At 40.3% G+C, this 20,116-nt stretch overlaps 2 long non-coding RNA genes across 2 annotated transcripts in view; one reads left to right on the forward strand and one right to left on the reverse strand.

Annotated features, from left to right (window-relative positions):
- The window catches only part of LOC122550593, an 88,091-nt gene that overhangs the window by 32,641 nt on the left and 35,334 nt on the right, over nucleotides 1–20,116 (forward strand). The gene's annotated exons all lie outside the window — the stretch shown is intronic.
- LOC122550592 lies at nucleotides 5,345–16,819 on the reverse strand. The gene is made up of 3 exons (XR_006311889.1): nucleotides 16,759–16,819; nucleotides 14,564–14,609; nucleotides 5,345–5,836 (listed from the first exon to the last, which is right to left on the reverse strand). It is a non-coding gene; the product is annotated as an uncharacterized LOC122550592 (long non-coding RNA).

A 20,116-nucleotide genomic window follows, 5' to 3' on the forward strand; every position in this document is an offset into this window, starting at 1 on the left:
CATAAGCCCTTCTTCAGGAAGGGCTTATGCCCGAAACGTCGATTCTCCTGTTCCTTGGATGCTGCCTGACCTGCTGCGCTTTTCCAGCAACACATTTTCAGCTCTGATCTCCAGCATCTGCAGTCCTCACTTTCTCCTGAGATTGACATAGCAAGGCAATGCATGGCAAGGCACAGATGGTGTAAATAAGTAGGTAGGCATTAAGTGGATGGATGGAAGAGAACAAGCATGAATCCCTAACATGCAGCCTAGTCCACTGCATGAGCTGCATACCAGTCGTTGTGCATTGTATTTCCCACTGCTGCACTTCAATGTTAGTTGCTAGTGCAGTGTGAATCTGTGTTTCCAGATCACAATGTCCATGAATAGAATTGCCAGAATGACCAAAATAGGCTGACAGATGCTAAATGTCAATGCCAATGGAGGAGAAAGGGCTATGGTTGACTAGCAGGGATATATTTCCCTCCCCACCCCTTCCCGCCTTCCGCAAAGACCGTTCCCTCCGTGACTACCTGGTCAGGTCCACGCCCCCCTACGACCCACCCTCCCATCCTGGCACTTTCCCCTGCCACCGCAGGAACTGTAAAACTTGTGCCCCCACCTCCTCCCTCACCTCTATCCAAGGCCCTAAAGGAGCTTTCCACATCCATCAAAGTTTTACTTGCACATCCACTGATATCATTTATTGTATCCGTTGCTCCCGATGCAGTCTCCTCTACATTGGGGAGACTGGGCGCCTCCTAGCAGAGCGCTTTAGGGAACATCTCCAGGACACCCGTAGCAATCATCCACACCGCCCTGTGGCCCAACATTTCAACTCCCCCTCCCACTCTGCCGAGGACATGGAGGTCCTGGGCCTCCTTAACCGGCGCTCCCTCACCACCAGACGCCTGGAGGAAGAACGCCTCATCTTCCGCCTCGGAACACTTCAACCCCAGGGCATCAATGTGGACTTCAACAGTTTCCTCATTTCCCATTCCCCCACTTCACCCTAGTTCCAAACTTCCAGCTCAGCACTGTCCCCATGACTTGTTCGGACTTGTCCTACCTGCCTAGCTCCTTTTCCACCTATCCACTCCACCCTCTCTTCCCTGACCTATCATCTTCATCCCCTCCCCCACTCACCCATTGTACTCTATGCTACTTTCTCCCCACCCCCACCCTCCTCCAGCTTCTCTCTCCACGCATCAGGGTCACTGCCTTTATTCCTGATGAAGGGCTTTTGCCCGAAATGTCGATTTCGCTGATCCTTGGATGCTGCCTGAACTGCTGTGCTCTTCCAGCACCACTAATCCAGCTATGGTTGACGTCTGGGTAGTTTGCCTTGAGTTGTGGTTTGTTTCCAGGCAACATGGTGATGATTTGGAGCAAGCAGTGAGCTGAATCCCCCAGATATACACTCTGGTTTCCTTGTCAAGTTTTCTTAGCATATATCTTGCCATAGCTCACATTTCTCACACTTTCTGGGGGATTCCACCTACTAGGTTTACACCATATAACAAGATGCTAAAACTTAATGGATCTTTATTGGGTATTATTGGATATTGTACCTTGGCAATGATCAAAACTTCCTTCTTTAAGCTCTCCAAAGGAATGTTTAATTTAACTGACATTACGATTTCATATTGTTGTCACGTTCAGCTGTAATCTGTAGACTTTTTGTAAGTGTCATCACTCACAAAAGGTGATTCCATGTTGGCTTCTTTGCTGATTGATAGAGACTGGAGTTTCAATCAAATGTTAATAAACCTCTATAATCATTTAATCCATTACATATTCAATGCAGAATGTGGAGTGCATGTAGCATTAAGACTTCATTATGACCTCCAGCAGTCATTGTCATTCCTGTAGGTGTCATTTGACAGATATTCTCAACTTAAAGATGTCATGCTGTCAGTCTGTACTCAATCTACAGAATAGCAATTATTGTGTATCACCTCATAATACACAATTAGGCACATGACTTCGACAGATTGTTCAAAATATTTGTGAAAATAGACACCTAGTGAGTAAGTAAAGCTTCTTGTGTCCATGATAAATTTTTTAATTAAGTTAAAAGGACAAATGCCACAAAAACATAGAAATATTCTTTATGTGTTGAATCTCACTTTTTGTGACTCTGTCAATTTTATCAGATTTCATAGAGGGCTCTCTATGCAAGGCCTAGTGAGTTTTCTCAAGCCAGAGCCTTTCGCTTTTCTTAACCCAAACACACCTTATTAACTTCCTGCAATGCCTATCTGTTGCTCCTCTTGTCTGATGTTCGCCCGTTTGTCCCACTCACTGTAACCGAAAGGACTCGCAACTAAGCAGGTGCTCATGGAAAGGGTGAGTTTCCATGGCACCTGTACCACCTTTAAAAAGCTGTTGTATGCATGGACAGGCATGATCAGTCTGGAGGTGCCCTGCACACTTCTTGACATTTGCTCCAGAAATGGCAGATAAGTGAAAACTTGGCATTCGGCTTTGTGGATAGGGATCGGGAGGTACTGGTAGATGAGATGGTGCAGACAGAGGATGTTTTCCGCCCCCAGGCTGACAGAGGAGGCCACAACACCAGATCCTGCCAGCCTGGGCCATGGTTGCCACCTGGCTAAGCATGGTCTCAATCATCTGGAGGAAAGCCTGTTGTGCAGGCAAATGATTAATGCCCTCATCTATTCTGCAAAGGTAAATGCCACCATCTTCTCTCTACACTTCACATTCACTATCCCTGCTACTGCAAAATAGCTCATATTTTATCATTCTCAGTATTTTATGCAACATTTTCCTTGACTTGCTTGCAGCACCTCCCTCCCAAAGCCCACACTACTAAATCTTGCAAGGTTTCTGTGCTACCTACTCACTCACTTACTCAGAATATCACAACACCTTTCCTCTACACGTATCAGCACTAACAGCTGTGTGACCCACTTTCATCTTCTTTTCTCTCATTCCATGAGAAAACAGCTGACAATAAGGCAGAAGATTCAAGATGGGAGTTGACTGCCTGACCTTACCCATTATGAGGAGAAGATCCTGAACCTGATCCTGCCCAAACCCCTGGAAAGGGATTGGAGGCTGTCTATGACAAGGTGTTGGGACCCACTGTCTCCTTTGACTGAAGCCTGCTGACAACCATTACAAGCTTCCTTCATTTATATCTGCAATAAGCAGCACTGCCACATCGAAATAATGTAGTTCTAGTGCTTTTTTAAAAGCCCAAATATTCCCAGAGTGCATCTGAGAGAAAGCAAAGAGAAACAGAGAGATAGAGAGAAGGAAAAAATGGGCTTCACAAAAACAGAAAAATACATAGAAGGGAGGGCCTGAAGAGGTGTGACAAATGAATGACAACTTAAAGATAGTGGTGAGTGTAAGACTGTCCATATTCTCTGGTATATTATGTAATTATCAAAGAGGATTGAATACTTACTTCTTAAAATCAGTATGAAGGGCACATATTTTATTAATTGCTTATAGCTATCTGCAGTACTCATTTTTCCTCTTGGTGGTGCTGTGACAGATATTTTAAATATCAAAGTCATCATAAAATTGCTGCTGTTTTATATTGAAAGTGCATCAGCCTGGATTGCACAATCTGACCACATTTACATTTTTCATCCATTCCATCAATTGAAATAGAATCATCCAAAATAACAGTTTAAACTTTTAAAAGATGTAATAGAATATATATGAAATTATAGTCAATAAGTAACAGACTGTCAAAACAAATTAGTACCTTTATTTCAAAAGTACATCTTTAAGTGTAGACTTTATAATTATTCCTTGACCAAAGACTAACAAAATCAGAACTTCTCACACTTCGAATGTCTCTTTGTTGCAAATGCAGGCCAAGGACGATCAACACTAAAATTGCTAACAGTCTAGTGTTGTAATTTTTTTTTAATAGTCCTAGAGTATGACAGCTTAATACAGAACTCATTCTACTTGCTTTGAAATGGGAGGTTTACATTTGATGGACTCTATTATTTGAGAAATGAACATGTGATTTCCTTGAAAATTTGATATAATTTTGATTTAATATGAGGGAGTCTGACGCTATTATCAATGCCATCCCTCTCCCTGGCAACAGTCAGTCTGTTGGCAACCTGAGTGTCACATTTGATACTGAGCTTCTGCTCTCATACATCTGTCATCACTAAGGCTGCCTATTTACATTTCTGAAGCTTTGCTTGATGTAGACCCTGGCTCATTTGCTGCTGAAATCCTCAGAGTTGAAGAAGTGTGGTGCTGGAGAAAGCACGCAGGTCACGCTAAATCTGAGGAGCAAGAGAGGCGATGTTTCGGGCCTAATGCGGCATGCTTTTTCAACTCTGACTCCAGCATCTGCAGTTCCCGCTTTCTCCGAGTTGCTGAAATCCTCATCCATGTCTTCATTACCTCTAGGTTCAACTATTCTAAAGCACACCTGGCTAACCCTCCACATTCTATCCTCCATAAACTTGAGATCAAATAAAATCTCTACTGCCCTTGTCTTAACTTGAATCATTTCCCTATAGTTGTCCTATATTAGTGGTTGTGCCATCATTTGCCTACACCCCAAGATTTAGAATTTCATCCCTAAGCTTCTATGCCTCTCAATCTTACTTTGCTCATTTAAAGTAAGTCTTAAAATTTACTCCTCTAGCGCGTTTTTGATTATCTAACCTATTATCAATGTCACTGAGTGTCACACTTTGTTTAGAAAGCTCCTGTGAAGTGTTTTGGGATGTTACATTGCCTTAATCATTCTTTGTAGGTTATTGTTATTGAATCCTGTGTTATAACATTAACATCTAACATTGAAGAAAGCAGTTTCCTAATTACCAGAAATGTTCCATGACAAAGCATTTCCTTAAGATTCAAATTTTGTCATGGCATTTTAACATGTCTGACCTTTTTCCCAAATCTTTGTTGTGGCATGCCTATCAGAGTAAGACTGGCATGGCCTGCTATTATAATCTTCCTGATGAAGGGCTTTTCACAAAACATCGATTCTCCTGCTCCCTGGATGCTGCCTGACCTGCTGTGCTTTTCCTGCACCACACTCTCGACTCTAATCTCCTGCATCCGCAGTACTCACTTTCACCTAGTTGTTATCATCATCTTGTCTATGAATGAATATATTCTTTTTAAAAAGATAGCATCTGAAATAAAAAAGTTTTTTTAAAATTCTTATCAAGTAAACCTTAATTTTTCACACAAAGAATAGTTTTTGCATAAGTTGCAACAAATAACTGTATACACAAGTTTGTCACACTTAACCAATTCTATCATTTTATCCCTGCGTACTCCCCCGTTCCCCCCCCCCCCGCCACCGATGCTACCCTTTTCCCTGTCTTTCCCATCTCGAACCAGTTCAGCCCTCCCAAACAGATGCATATTGAGTATTATTACTATCATACATTATTGTGGATCTTCACAGAATTAAGAGTTCTGGTCCAGTTCAGAATTTTTATTCATTTCAAGAATAACTACATACGTTTTATATGTATTGGAAAGATATGCTGATAAGGTCAGATGAAGGTTGGAAAGACATTCAAGTGGAACGTGAACAATATTGTGCTTCAGTTTATGCTTGTTTGTGATAGTGGTTCCAGAAATTAGATACTTCAGATACGAAGATAGATTGTAAACATACTCGCAGTGCTGTTCAATGCAATTTTCATTACTTTAACTCAGAGATCGTAAAGAAACAGTCATATATTTTCATGGCAGCATAGTGTTTAACTGGAAGGGAAGCCTGCTGCAGATGGTTTTTCTCTGCATCAACTGACTTTGCCATTCGAGTTGGTAGAGGTCATGGATTTGGAAGGTGCTGATGCGCATTCTGCATTTCCACTGCCGTGTGTAACTGTAATAAAAAGATTGGATATCTGAAGACTTATTTAGTGAAGAGGTAAGCAATCAAGTGTCCTGCTTTGTCCTCAATGATATTTAGTTTGAGTATTGTTGAAGCTGCTTTATCATTGGAAGTAGAAAGTGTTTCATCACACTCCTGATTTGTGGCTTGTATATGGTGGACAGGCTTCAGCACATCCAGAATAAGTGTCTCATTCAGTGCCGAGCACCTGACCTGGTTTAATGATCTCAAGTGGTTTGATTGACTCTGGCTCCACCATTTTCAGGTTGTGCATTCCAGACCAGAACTACTTGCTGCATTTTTCTCTCATAACACTTAATTCTTTTGCAAATCTTTAACATTTTAATTGTAAAATGGTGAAACCCCAGCACAGGCCCCAGTATATATTATCCTGCCCTATTTAAGTGTATTTGTTGTTTTTTGCCAACCAAACAGTTTTCCATCCATGCTAAAATGTTACTCTGACACAGGAGCTCCTCCTTTGCATAATAACCTTCTATCTGGCAACTTGTCAAAAACTTTCTGGAAATCCAAACACAGTACGTCAGTGGACTCCACTTTGTCCACAGCACAAGCTACACCTTTAGGAGAACTCTAGTAAATTGGTTAAGCATTATTTCTTTACAGAAAACTGTACTGAATCTTCCCAATTATTTTCAAAGCACCAGTTATTAACATTCTTTAGAACCAATTCTGACACTTTTCCAATGATATCAAATTAACAAGCCTATTGTTTCCCGCTCTGTCTCCCTCCCTCTCGACAACAGATTTATTTTTGTTAAAAATAGGGATGCCTAGGCTGTACAAGGCTTACTAAGACCACAGCTGTTATCTAGTTTTTAAATCTCCTAATGGGAGATATATATAGGTACGTTGGAAATATTTCAGATTCACTCTGCTGTTTTTCAGGTTCAGTATTAATGAAGGGGTTGCCTTGTGATGAATAGTTGAGTAGCTTGGAATTCGACTTATTGAAAGAATTATAATTGATTTCTTTTTCCAGAAGAGAGTCTAAACCATCTTATGGGTCAATGCCACAAAGCTGTATCCTCTCTGGGGGGGGGGGGGGGGGGGGGAGGGGGAGTCCACAACTAGAAGGTGCAGTGAGTTTTGAGAAGATTTGTAGCTTAGGTTGATGTTTTGGATGTAGATTTGCTCGCTGAGCTAAAAGGCTCATTTCCAGATGGTTCGTTACTCTACTAGGTAACATCTTCAGTGGGCCTCAGGCGAAGCAATGCTGAAAATTCCTGCTTTCTATTTATAGGTTAGTGATATCATTTCCTGTGGTGAAGTAACTTCCTGTTCCTTTTCTCAGGGGGTGATAGTTGGGGTCTAACTCGATGTGTTTGTTGATAGAGTTCGGGTTGGAATGCCATGCTTCTCGGAATTCTTGTGCATGTCTTTTTTTGGCTTGTCCTAGCGTGGATGTATTGTCCTAGTCGAAGTGGTGTCCTTCCTCATCCGAATGTGAGGATACTAGTGAGAGAGGGTCATGTCTTTTTATGGCTAGTTGATGTTCATGTGTCCTGGTGGCTAGTTTGTTGCCGGTTTGTCCAATGTAGTGTTTGTTACAGTCCTTGTATGGTATTTTGTAAATGACGTTAGTTTTGCTCATTGTCTGTATAGGGTCTTTCAAGTTCATTAGCTGCTGTTTTAGTGTGTTGGTGGGTTTCTGGAACTCTATCAACAAACATCGAGATAGACCCCAACTACCACCCACTGAGAAAAGGAACAGGAAGTGACTTCACCACAGGAAATGACATCACCAACCCAAAGAAACCCAAACATAAATAGAAAGCAGGAATTTTCAGCATTGCTTTGTCTGAGGCCCACTGAAGATGTTACCTAGTAGAGTAACAAAACGTCTGGAAATGAACCTTCAAGCTCAGCGAGCAAACCTACATCCAAAGGAAGGTGTAGTTCAAAAAGTAAGGATCTCTTTTTTGAGACAGGGTTGAAGAGCAATTTCTTCTGTCAGAAATTGTTTAAACTTTGGAATTCTTTTCCACAAACAGCAGTGCAGGCACACTCTCGGCTGGTGAATATATTCAAAGCTAGGTGAGACAGAATTTTGATTGACTAAAGACTACATTCAAAACCTATTAAATGGTGGAGTGGGCTGCATGAGACAAATAGCTATTCCTGCTTCAATCTTTTGAGACTTTAATGCAGCATCCCACAACTGGTAAACTGCGTAGGAAATTGTTTTTTTACCACAACCCAGAAACTAACCATTCTAGGGATGTCTAGAGTACTCGTGATGAAAATCTAATAAAAGTCTTCTTCTGAAAATTATAAATTCTCGATGAAAACACAAGTTTTCCAAGATTCAAAATTTGAGTATTCAAAAGCAGAGTCCTTTATTTAATAGATATTAGAATTAAACCAAACTTCAGATTGGTTTGTAGCATTCACAGCACAAGTTGTATTTTGTATCAGTCAGCTGTCAACTTTCTCCACTAATATTATAACAAGTACATTAACATGAAAGAGATTGTGATTGATTTACCCGAACATGATGCCACTCTTCGTTTTCTTGCCATCACTCAGTGAATTTGTAAGAAAAGGCTGACTCATGCTTGCATCAAAATGAAGCTAGGACATGATTGCATAAACCAAGTCACAGACAGCTCAATCAATTAGTGAGGAATGAAGAAACAAAAGCTACTTTCAAGAAATATCTGTCAAATGTAAGCAAAGGTAAGAGTAATTCAATCCTTAAAACAGCAGACATCCAAATATATGCGAACAATATCTATTAAATGAAGGACTTGCAGGTATATGGTACTTTTCATGAATTCAAGGTTTCCAAAATCACCAGTCAATGAAGTACTGTTGAAGTATAGTCACTGTTATAGCGTAGGAAATATATTGGCCAATTTACACAAACTTTCATCAAGCTCCCACAAAGAGCAATCAGATATTTTAGGTGGTATATGGTTTCTCTCCACAGATGCTGTCAGATCTCTTCAGTTTTTCCAGCAATTTTGGTTTTCATACAAATTTTAAGTGTTGGTTGAAGACTAAATACTGGTCAGGATATTAGGATGACTCCTAGACTCTTAATAAATGCGCATTAAAGATCGCATGGCATTAAGAGGACAGATGGTATCTCAGTTTAAAGTTGCACCTGAAAGATGGAACCTCTGTCAGTGTAGGACTCAAAGTCATTGAGTCATACAGCATGGAAATAGACCCTTCAGTCCAACTAGTCCACGCTGACCATGTTCCCAAACTAAACTAATCCCACCTTCCCGCATTTGGCTCTTAATCCTCCAAACCATTCCTATTCATGTACTTTTCCAAATGCCTTTTAAAGGTTGTAACTGTACATAGTGATGTTACTGTTTTTTATAATCACTTCCTCTGGCAGTTCATTTCACACACTAATCACTATGTAAAAAACATTGCCTCTCATGTCATTTTTACATCTTTCTCCCCTCACCTTAAAAATGTGCCCCCTAGTTTGAACCCCTTACCATAGGGAAAAGACCTTCTCTATTCACCTTATCTATGCTCATGATTTTATAAACCTCCAAGGTCAACCCTCAATCTATGCTCCAGTGAAAGAAGTCCCTTCTTCAGTACTGTACAGCAAAATGGAAACCTGGATTGTATATCCAAGTCTCCTGAGTGTGAGTTAAATCCAATACCTTTTAAGGTATTGTCAAGAGTGCCACCAACTAATCCAAAACTGACATTATATTAGTTTCATGTAAACAGATCATTTGTTATCTTTGTACTGTAAAATCAGTAAGCAACACAGCTGAAAATTTCACACAAGTCAGTTACCTAAAAACCCACAACAAAATGTTATTTACAGTTAATCAGTTCCCAAACTGAATGATGGTCACATCTCATTTCTCTAGTTTGGGTGAATATATTGAAGCCATTAATCATTGCACTGCAATGAGAAAGCCTCTGAACAGACTCTTAAGATTCAGAAATACAGAGGCTGATTTTAAAAAAGCCTAGTTTTACACTACAGAATTTAATCTTAAAGAATTTTCAAAGCAATTACCTAAGTGCCCACTAAACCAAAATTGAGTGCAGCATGTTGCTCCTCTGACACCTTTGTCTTCCAGTTTAACAGTATGTTATTAGCTGCCAACACCTGCTGGAAACCTCTTTTATGTTCACAGATTACCAGCTGTGTAATGCAGTTGCAACGTGTGGTGACGGAGTGAAATTGTACTGTAGCATATTAACCCTTAGACTATTGGCAAGTCCCACCTTACAAATTCCAACAAGAACTTGCTCCAGTGTCTGAATTCTGTATCCACTGAATAGTTTTCATTATAAAAGAGTTTGGTAAATCTTAACTAAAAGTACATTTTGGTGAAAAAGCTCAGCAAACCAAAAATCATGATGTAAACACAAAATAAAATTAATGTTCTAACGAAAGGTTTTTAAAATGAAGTATTAATTGTTTTTCTTTGCACAGTTGCTACATAGTGTGATATCATTTTTTAAAATTCACTTATGTGATGTGGGCTTTGCTGACTGCACCAACATTTGTTGCTCATACCTAGTTGCCTCAGAGGTGGAGAGATAAATGGGAAGGAGGTGGGGCTGGGGGGGTCGGGGGGGTAGCTGATTGCGATAAGTGGATGGAGGTGGGGTGAAGGCGATAGGTCAGAGAGGAGGGTGGACCTTCCCCCGAGCCCCCCCCCCCCCATTTATCTCCCCTGAAGCTCCAAGCCTCATTCCTGATGAAGAGCCTTTGCCCGAAACATCGATTTTGCTGCTCCTCAGATGCTGCCTGACCTATCGCACCTTTCCAGCACCACTCAAATCCTGACTCTGATATCCAGCATCTGCAGTACTCACTTTTGCCTAGTCTACAGATATAGTGTCAATTGAGCAGGCTGCTTTGTCCTGGATGGTATCAAGTTCTTGAGTGTTGTTGGAATTGTACTCATCTAGGCAAGTGGGGAATTACACTCCTAACTTGTGCTTGCAGATGATGGACAGGCTTTGGGGATTCAGGGGTTGAATTACTCACCACAGTATCCCTAGCCTCTGACTTGCTCTTGTAGCCACTACGCATACATGGCAAGTAGAGTTGAGTTTCTGGTCAATGGTAACCAGCAGGATGTTGACAGTTGGGGATTCAGTGTTGGTAATGCTGTTGAATATGGGACTGTGATTAGATTGTCTCTTATTAGAGATGGTCATTTCCTGGCATTTGTGAATGTTGTTTGCCACTTGTCAGCCCAAGCCTGGATATTGTCCAGATCTTGTTGCATTTCATCATGGCCTGCTTCAGAATCTATGAGTCATGACTGGTGCTGGATATTGTACATCATTGGTGAACATCCCCATTTCGGACATCAACAGGAATGAAAGGTTTTCGATGAAGATGATTGGGCCAATGATGCTGCCCTGTTTGATTTTAATAGTATTTTTTAGTTCAGATATCCTGCATGTTAAACGTTAATTTACAGTAATAACAATTAGCATACAACCGGACTGAAGCTGAATGAATATGGGATTGCCACCTCACATGGTTTCTGATCAATTGATGCACCCAAATACTTCAACATAAAATGTAATTATTTAAGACTGCTGTAGTGGAAGTTATTTTAAATTAACACAAAACCTGTAGTAAATAAGCCTTTTAAGAGAGTGAGTAATGTTTGGACATGAAGGTTAAAAAAAGGAATTGAGGAGTTGACATTAACAGATTATCAAAACTGTAGAAATTTGTTTATGAAATAAGCTCTAATATTGTGCTCTGAATACTTACTCACCTCTTATCAGTGTCTTTGTGGCAATGTTGAGCAGTAGTAATGTGAATTCTTAGGGTAAGATGTATACCTTCTCTCGTGATAAAGATTTCCTCTTTGAACTGGGTTTTCTGGATTATAAATCCTGTCTTTATAAATTGGTGGCAAGGCAAAAGGAAACTTGAGATGGGGTGCGCATGGGAAAATGAGGCTGAATACAAAAGGTGGAGGGAATGATACGTAGTGGGTAAACCAAAGAAAGATAGAGCTTTGATTATAATAATGAAAGCTAATTGTAACTAAATGAAATTGCACTGATAAATTCAAAATGGCAACAAAGATTTTCTTCAAACAACAAAAAAAAAAGAGTACTGGAATGGACATATTGGCAACACAAACACTATTATCCTCGGGGAGGACTGCGGGTTTATGCTTTATGGTTCCACTCTCACCCCTGGAGTTGCACCTCAGCAATCTGCATAATTTGCTGAAGGACAGATTGCTGAACTGCTAAGAGCTTATGCTCGAAACATCGACTCTCCTGCTCTTCGGATGCTGCCTGACCAGCTGTACTTTTCCAGCATCACAATTTTTGACTCTGATCCCCAGCATCTGCAGTCCTCACCTTCTCCTGCTGTGAAACCCTGAAAGCCTCTTTAAGCACTGGTAACTGCATCCATGTTTGCAGCACTTTGAGCAGGCCCAAGACCATGCATGGATTTCATGACCCTAGCCTAACCTTCCACTGCAGCATTCCATTGCTGGACGACTTTTGCTTGTGCTACAGTGGAAGTCGACAGATTGGTTACAGAGCCTGTCAGTCCAATTTTAATTCACCCAAAATTTTGGGCCCTCTGTGTGTCATGAAGGAATTGTCCACTACTTCCAAAGGTTGGGTTCCAGGCTCTGTGTCACATTGCAGCCGGATACTTCAGTCTTATGACAGTGATAAGAAGATAGCGTGCCATCCCGCTAATGCACCATGCACCTTGATATATATGCCCAAAGCTCTTCTGTCAGTTTCTCAACTGAAGTCCTGTTGTGAGTCTCTTGGTGCAGAACAGATCTGGCATCATGGCCTCCTGGCTGTTGGAACACAAACTAGCATTTTCACTACTCTGGCTGTGTCAATTTGTACCCAGTAACTTATGTGCAGATTCCAACTCAATGTTACTATCTGAAGATCACATATCTGAGTAGTCACTACAAGTATAAGATCAAATGACACCACAGATATGCCAACATTCTGCAAGTTGAGTGCTCTTTCTTTCTACACACTCCCATTGATCTTCCTTACATCTACATCTATCCTCAGTTAAAAAAATACACAACACCAGGTTAGAGTCCAACAGGATCATTTCGAAGCACAAGCTTTCAGAGCACTGTTCCTTTATCTGGTGGTTGTGGACTATGAGAACTTAAGACATAGAATTTATAGCAAAAGTTTAGAGTGTGATGCAACTGAAATGATATATTGAAAAATACCTGGATTGTTTGTTAGGTCTCTCATCTTTTAGAATGACCATGTTGTTTTCAGTTCTTTCATAAGTAAATCTCAGATTTTTTTTTTAATAAGTTACATTCTCAAGCAAACTTTAACAATATGTGCCATGTCTGCTCAGATAATGCATTGAAAGTGTAAAGTTAAAGTCTGTCTGCATGTGTCCCAATGTTCAGAGTGATTCTATTTCTAAAAAAGGGATTTACAGAATCTTACATGGATTTATGCAGTTATTGAGCAAAATAAAATGTAATTCTGCAAGTACAAATTCACCCCACAAACTTGGTGGTGGGTGGTGGGGGGGTGGGTGGTGTGACATGAACCCAAGGTCCCAGTTGAGGCCGTCCCCATGGGTACCGATCTTGGCTATCAGCTTCTGCTTGTCCATTTTGTGTTGTTGTCTATCCCAAAGTCTACCATGGAGAATGGTCACTCGAAGGTCAAAGGTCGAATATCCTGGACCGCTGAAGTGTTCCCCAACTGGGAACACTCCTGGCTGGTGATTGAATGGACATGGCACAACAATCGTTGTTGTAGCCTCTGCTCAGTCTCGCCAATGTACCATGCCACAGGACATCCTTGCCTGCAGTGTATGAGATAGACAATGCTGACCAGGTCACATGAGTAACTGCTGCATACATGTTGGGTGATATTCCCATGTGATATCCGTGTCGACAGTTTGTCATATCTTGCATCGTTTGCCATGACAGGGTTATATGGTGTTGGCCTGAAGACCGGGCAGTTTGCTGCGAATAATGATCCATTTGAGGTTTGGTGGTTGTTTAAAGGTGAGAAGTAGAGGTGTGGGGAAGGTCTTGGTGAGGTGCTTAAGAAACATTGAAGAAGACCTGGATTGTATCATCTCAGTTACATCATACTGTAAACTTTTGCTATAAATTCTGTCTCTTATGATCTAATAGTCCACAACCACCTGATAAAACTAATGCTTCTAAATAACCCTGCTGGACTATAAATTGGTGTTGTGTGATTTTTAACTTTTTACACCCCAGTCTAACACCGGTACCTCCAAATCGTCCTTATCCTCAGCAGGAAGATCAACTTGCCTCCTGTGCTGCTATGAACATTGCAAAGATAAGACACAAGGTACACAACTGACAATGAGCAGCAATGCTTAATGAACATTCGATCTATTTGAGTTCGTTCTGTTCAAGCTCCATTCCATCACCTCCAAAAACACATTTTCCTTCTGTCCAGTTTCTAGTTTCCCTTCACTAAAGAAACATCTCTGGAACTCCCCAAACATGCTGTACAGTAAACTCTCATGTAAATGTGGCCTTCACTTACATGAGCAGAAAGCCTTTTAAGAGCCATTGCTCTCCTAGATTGCTATTATCCCAGTCTTATTCACTGGGCACTTTGTCAAAAAAAAAAACAGTTTAAATAAATTGCATTTGTTGAACTCTATAACTATGTATCCATGCACTAGGTGCATAGATTATTGCTCACCAAGCTGATGAATATACTCACCCACAACACAACTTGTTCTCAGCCACGCATTTCCCGGTGAAGAGATCTGGAATCAGATTTTGAGTCAAAACTTTGAATTAATTGAATTTATTAGTTGAGGATTTTTTTTAGAAAATGGAATTAGTCTTAGGATTAGTAAAGAATGTATTAACGGAAAAGAAACAATTTGCAATTATTTAGCACTTTATCACACAGACTGTCCTGAGGTACTTCACAATTGATCAGTTCTGTTTCAGAGTGCATTGTGCATCCAATTTACACACAGCCAAACTCCATAAAGAGTAAGTTAAATGAATGAAGGAAGAACACTTTGTTCAGATTAGATGAGGAGAGAGGTGTTGACCAGGGCAATGGAGAACTCCATCATTTCCTTTTAAGTCTTGGATCTTGACATTAATTTGAAAAGGTAGTGGGTGTTGATTTAACATTTCATCTGAAAACTCCACATTCAACAATACAACACTGCCTCAATATTACATTGAAGTAACACAGTAAAAAGGGAGCTACCAAGTCAAGCAATTTATTTAGAATGTAACAGTGCAGAGGCAGATTAAATAACGTGGCAAGCTATTGAATCACAGATTTTACGAAGCTTCACTGGCAATGCAATTAGTTGCTGTGGAAGGAGCAAGTTACAAAGTTTCAGCAGAAAGAGAATGGACAAAGTTTTGATATATTGCAGGTAAGCAACAAAGGTTTAATTTTTCCTCCCAAAATAATTTTAATTAGATTGTATTGAATAGATCTTTCACTGCCTACTCTTGGTTTGTGCTCCCCAATTGTGCAGATGATCTGGCCTCTAGGAGTTTGGCAATTTAAAGTTGACTAAGCATTGTTGTTATTATTACTGTTAAAAAAGATAGATTTCTAAGATGCACAATTAGAATATTATGTGGCCCTTAAAATGTCTTAACCACTTTCCAGCTAAATGTTATTGCCAATGTTACTAGCAATTCTACTAGACAGGTTATTATTTTGCTGATCCAGCAGGACCTCTTCAAAACACTATGTGCTATTGCTCCGATCATCTAAAAAGCCATTAGTTGCATTTTGTATAGTATTACTGTTGCAGATATTTGCTGAAATAGAAAGCATGCAGTCACGTTGTTTAATTTCCTATGGGAAATTGTGGGTCTTCATTGATTCCTGGAAATAACTTACTTCATCATTGCTTACCATGTCCTTTCTGACTTCCAGCTAGATAGTGCCAGGTTTTTAATTAGTCAGTATTCATGTCTTTCCAATGTTTGACATGGAGTAGAAACATCTTCCATTAAAGCCTCATTACATATGACATTGCACAAATGTGATAGGTCTAAGTTGTTGATTATTCTTCTTGGGATTGTGAACAATAAGCATGTTTAATAAATCCAGTGTCATGAAGAAAACAAACAGTTGAGCATTTGGCTTTGCTCTTCAGCCCATCTTGCTGTCCCAATATTTTACCCTATGAATGTTAAATACACTATCATTGTTTTTAATAGAAATATTTGGGTTCTAGCCAAGCATGAGGACATTATTTTGCACTCAAGGACCATGAGACACAGAATCATAGATTCCCTACAATGCAGAAAGAGGCCAGCCGGCCCATCTGAAGAGCATCCCCCCCCACTACCCCATCCCCATAATCCCTGCATTGGGTTTTTACCATGGCTGACCCACCTAGCCTGTACATCCCTGGATACTATAAGGCATTTTTTTAGCATGACCAATCCAACTAACCTGCACAACTTTGGACTGTGGGAGAAAGCCAGAGCACCAGGAGGAAACTCACACAGACACAAGGAGAACATGCACACTTCACACAGACAGTCACCCAAGGCAGAAATCAAACCCAGGTCACTGGTGTTGCAAGGCAACAATGCTAACCACTTTGCCACCCGACAATGTACTGCCCTTCCTTGAAGTTGTTTTTTTTCTGCTGATGAAACATCACTCTCACTAAGATAGAAACCCCATTAACACAAAGAAAACAGGGTTCAGCTGGAATATTGGCAAAGTTATTGATTTGTACTCACCAGACAATAGTATTGTCTATCTAGTGCCTCTATTGAACTCTCTCTAAAAAAAGCAATTCCAGTGAGTGTGCCTAATGGTCAAGGTCACAAAATTATGGGAGCCCAAGAAGAACACTTTTACACAATTACATTTCAATTCAAAAAGTCATGGTATTGGATATAGGTTTGTTCACTGACCTGCAGTTCATTATCAAACATTCCATCACCATATTAGGTAACACCTTCAGTGACCCTCCAGATGAAGCACTGCTGGCATTTTCTGCTTTCTATTTATATGTTTGGGTTTGCTTGGGTTGGTGATGTCATTTCCTGTGGTGATGTCATTTCCTGTTATTTTTCTCAGGGATGGTAAATGGGGTCCAATCATTGTTTTTGTTGATAGAGTTCTGGTTAGAATGCCATGCTTCTAGGAATTATCGCATGTGTCCCTGTTTGGCTTGTCCTAGGATGGATGTGTTGTCCCAATCGAAGTGGTGTCCTTCCTTACCTGTATGTAAGGATACTAGTGACAGAGGGTCATGTCATTTTGTGGCTAGTTGATGTTCATGTATTCTGGTGGCTAGTTTGCTGCCTGTTTGTGCTATGTAGTGTTTGTTACAGTTCTTGCATGGTACTTTGTAAATGACATTAGCTTTGCTTGTTGTCCATATGGGGTCTTTCAAGTTCATTAGCTGCTGTTTTAGTGTGTTGGTGGGTTTGTGGGCTACCATGATGCCAAGGGGTCTGAGTAGTCTGGCAGTCATTTCCAAGATATCTTTGATGTAGGGGAGACTGGCTAGTATTTATGGATGTGTTTTGTCTGCTTGTTTGAGTTTGTTGCTGAGAAATCGGCAGATTGTGTTCATTGGGTACCATTCTTTTTGAATGCACTGAATAGGAGATTTTCCTCTGCTCTGCATAGTTCCGCTGCAAAGTGTGGTGGCTCATTGAAATAATGCTCTGATGCAGCTTCACTTGTGGATGTTGAGATGATTGCTTCTGTAGTTCAATATTTGGTCCGTAGTGCTTTTTTTGTAGAGTAATGGAGAGAGAGTAGTTCTGAGAGGTTCCTGGCCAATGTTTTTGAAAAACAGATTTCTAAGCTTCATCCTTCTCATATTCCAAAGACACAAATCTTACTGAAGAAGAATTCAACCTGTGTGTGGTGTCTAGTACCTCACTGAAGTGATTGTTAGTCAAATGTGAACCTTGATGCGATATATTCACAAGGTATTTGACTGCATTGAAAACCAGAACAGAATCTAATCCTGTTGACATCTGACATATTTGCAGACACTTTCATAGATAAGTGACTTTCAATCAGGAATGCAAGTCTCTTACAAAATCATCCCATTTTCATCCCAAAGCCAAAATATTAATTCTGTAGTGCTTATATCAATCACCACAGCAAACGTGATCTAATGCCACAGGTTCTAGAATTGAAATAGCATCCTCTTGATTTGAATAGCTCAGCTGCTAATTGACAATTTGCTAGGTCATGAGAAATGCTTGAACAGTAAAATCCTAAGGCTATTTTTCCAGTAGAAGTTCCTCTTGATCCCCCAATGTGGATTTGGTAGGTGATTAATGGAAAGCCTGAAGAAATGGTGAGGCATTTTCCCAGTTTTCTGCTTATTATCCACCAAATACACAGAGAGAAATTTGGGCACCTCCAGAAAGATTCGGTTTTCTTATTATACTATGCTTTTCTATAGTCATTATTTGCCTCTCAGATCTTTGAACTTTGTAAATATCAATGCATTTTAGATCTTTCCAACTGCCGCAAAATAGAACAGATTTAGATCCAGTTAATAAGATTAGTCAACTGCACAATATCCGGTGACACAAATAGGTGAGGCAATTCTATTCTATCAAATTCTTCTCAATACTTGTGACTTCCAGAATTCTAAAACAATTGGAGGAGTAGCAGAAAGCATAAGGGACTGTCAAAGAATACAGGAGGATATAGATAGACTGGAGAGTTTGGCGAAAAAGTGGCAGATGGATTTCAATCCAGACAAATGTGAGGCGATGCATTTAGGCAAGACTAATTCTAGAGCAAATTATACAATGAACGGAATGAGCTGCTAGAGGAAGTGGTGGATGCTGGTACAATTGAATTATTTAAAAGGCATCTATATGGGAATATGAATAGGAAGTGTTTAAAGGGATGTGGGCCAAGTGCTGGCAAATGGGACAGGATTAGGTTGTGATATCTGGCATAAATGAGTTGGACCGAAGTGTCTGTTTCTGTGCTGTACTTCTCTATGAAACTATGGCCCGAGAAGCATTAAGTTAGGTAAGTCCCATGGCCTAATTGGATCTATCCCAGGATACTGAAGTCGGTAAGAGAAGAGATTGCTGAGGCCTTGACAAAGATTTTTTTAAATCCTCTTTAGTTACATGTAAGATCCCAGAAGATTGGAGAATAGCCAACGTTGTTCCTTTGTTCAAGAAGGGCAACAAGGACAATCCAGGGAATTATAAGCTGGTGTGCCTTACATCAGTGGTAGGGAAATTATTGGAGAAGTTTCTTATGGATAGGATTTACTGCATTTGGAGAAGAATGGACTTCTGAGGGATAGTCAACATAGCTTTATGCAGGGCAGGTCTTGTCTCACAAACTTAAGTGAGTTTTTTTTGAGCAAGTGGTGAAGATGATTGATGAGGGTAAGGCATTTGAAATTGTCTACTTGCACTTTAGCAAAGTTTTTGGCAAGGTCTCTCATGGTAGGCTGATTGAGAAGATCAAATTGCGTGGTGAGTTGGCAAGTTGGATACAAGTTTGACTAGGTCATTGAAGCTCAGGGTAGTTGTGGAGGGATGTTTTTTCTGATTGGAGATCTGTGATCAATGGTGTTCTAGAAGAAACAGTGCTATGACCTTTGTAACATATAAAAATGGTTTGGTTGAAAATCTCTGTGATCTGATTAGTAAATTTGCAGGTGTCGTGAAATTTGGTGGAGTTGTGGATAGGGAGGAATGTTATCAAACAATGCAGCAGGTTATAGATCAGTGGAAAGTTGGGCAGAGAACTAGCAGATGAAGTTTAACCTGGAGAAGTATGAGGTGATGCATTTGGGAGATCAAATGCAACGGGAATGTATACAATAAATAGCCAGATCCTTAGAAGCATTCATATATAGAGGGATCCTGGGGTTCAAGTCAATAGCTCCCAGAAAGTGGCAACACAAGAAGATAGAGTACGAAAAAAGACACATACAGTCCTTGCCTTTATCAGTAAGGGCATTGAGTAATGAAGTTAGCAAGTGATGTTGGTCAGGCCACATTTGGAGTGCTGTATGCAGTTCTGATTGGAGCATTATAGGGAGGAAGTGGAGGCTTGGAGAGAGTGCAGAAGAGGTTTACCAGGATGTTGCCTGGTTTGATGTATATTAGATACAAGGAAAGGTTGGACAAACTTGGATTGTTTTTGCTGGAGCATCGGAGACTAATAGAAGTATATTAAATTATAACTGGCATGGATAGGGTGGATATTAGGGATTCTTTCCCAGAGTGCAAATGTCAAATATTAGGGACATAGGTTTTAAGTGAG

This window comes from Chiloscyllium plagiosum, chromosome 6 (genome assembly GCF_004010195.1).
Source record: "Chiloscyllium plagiosum isolate BGI_BamShark_2017 chromosome 6, ASM401019v2, whole genome shotgun sequence".
NCBI lineage: Eukaryota > Metazoa > Chordata > Chondrichthyes > Orectolobiformes > Hemiscylliidae > Chiloscyllium > Chiloscyllium plagiosum.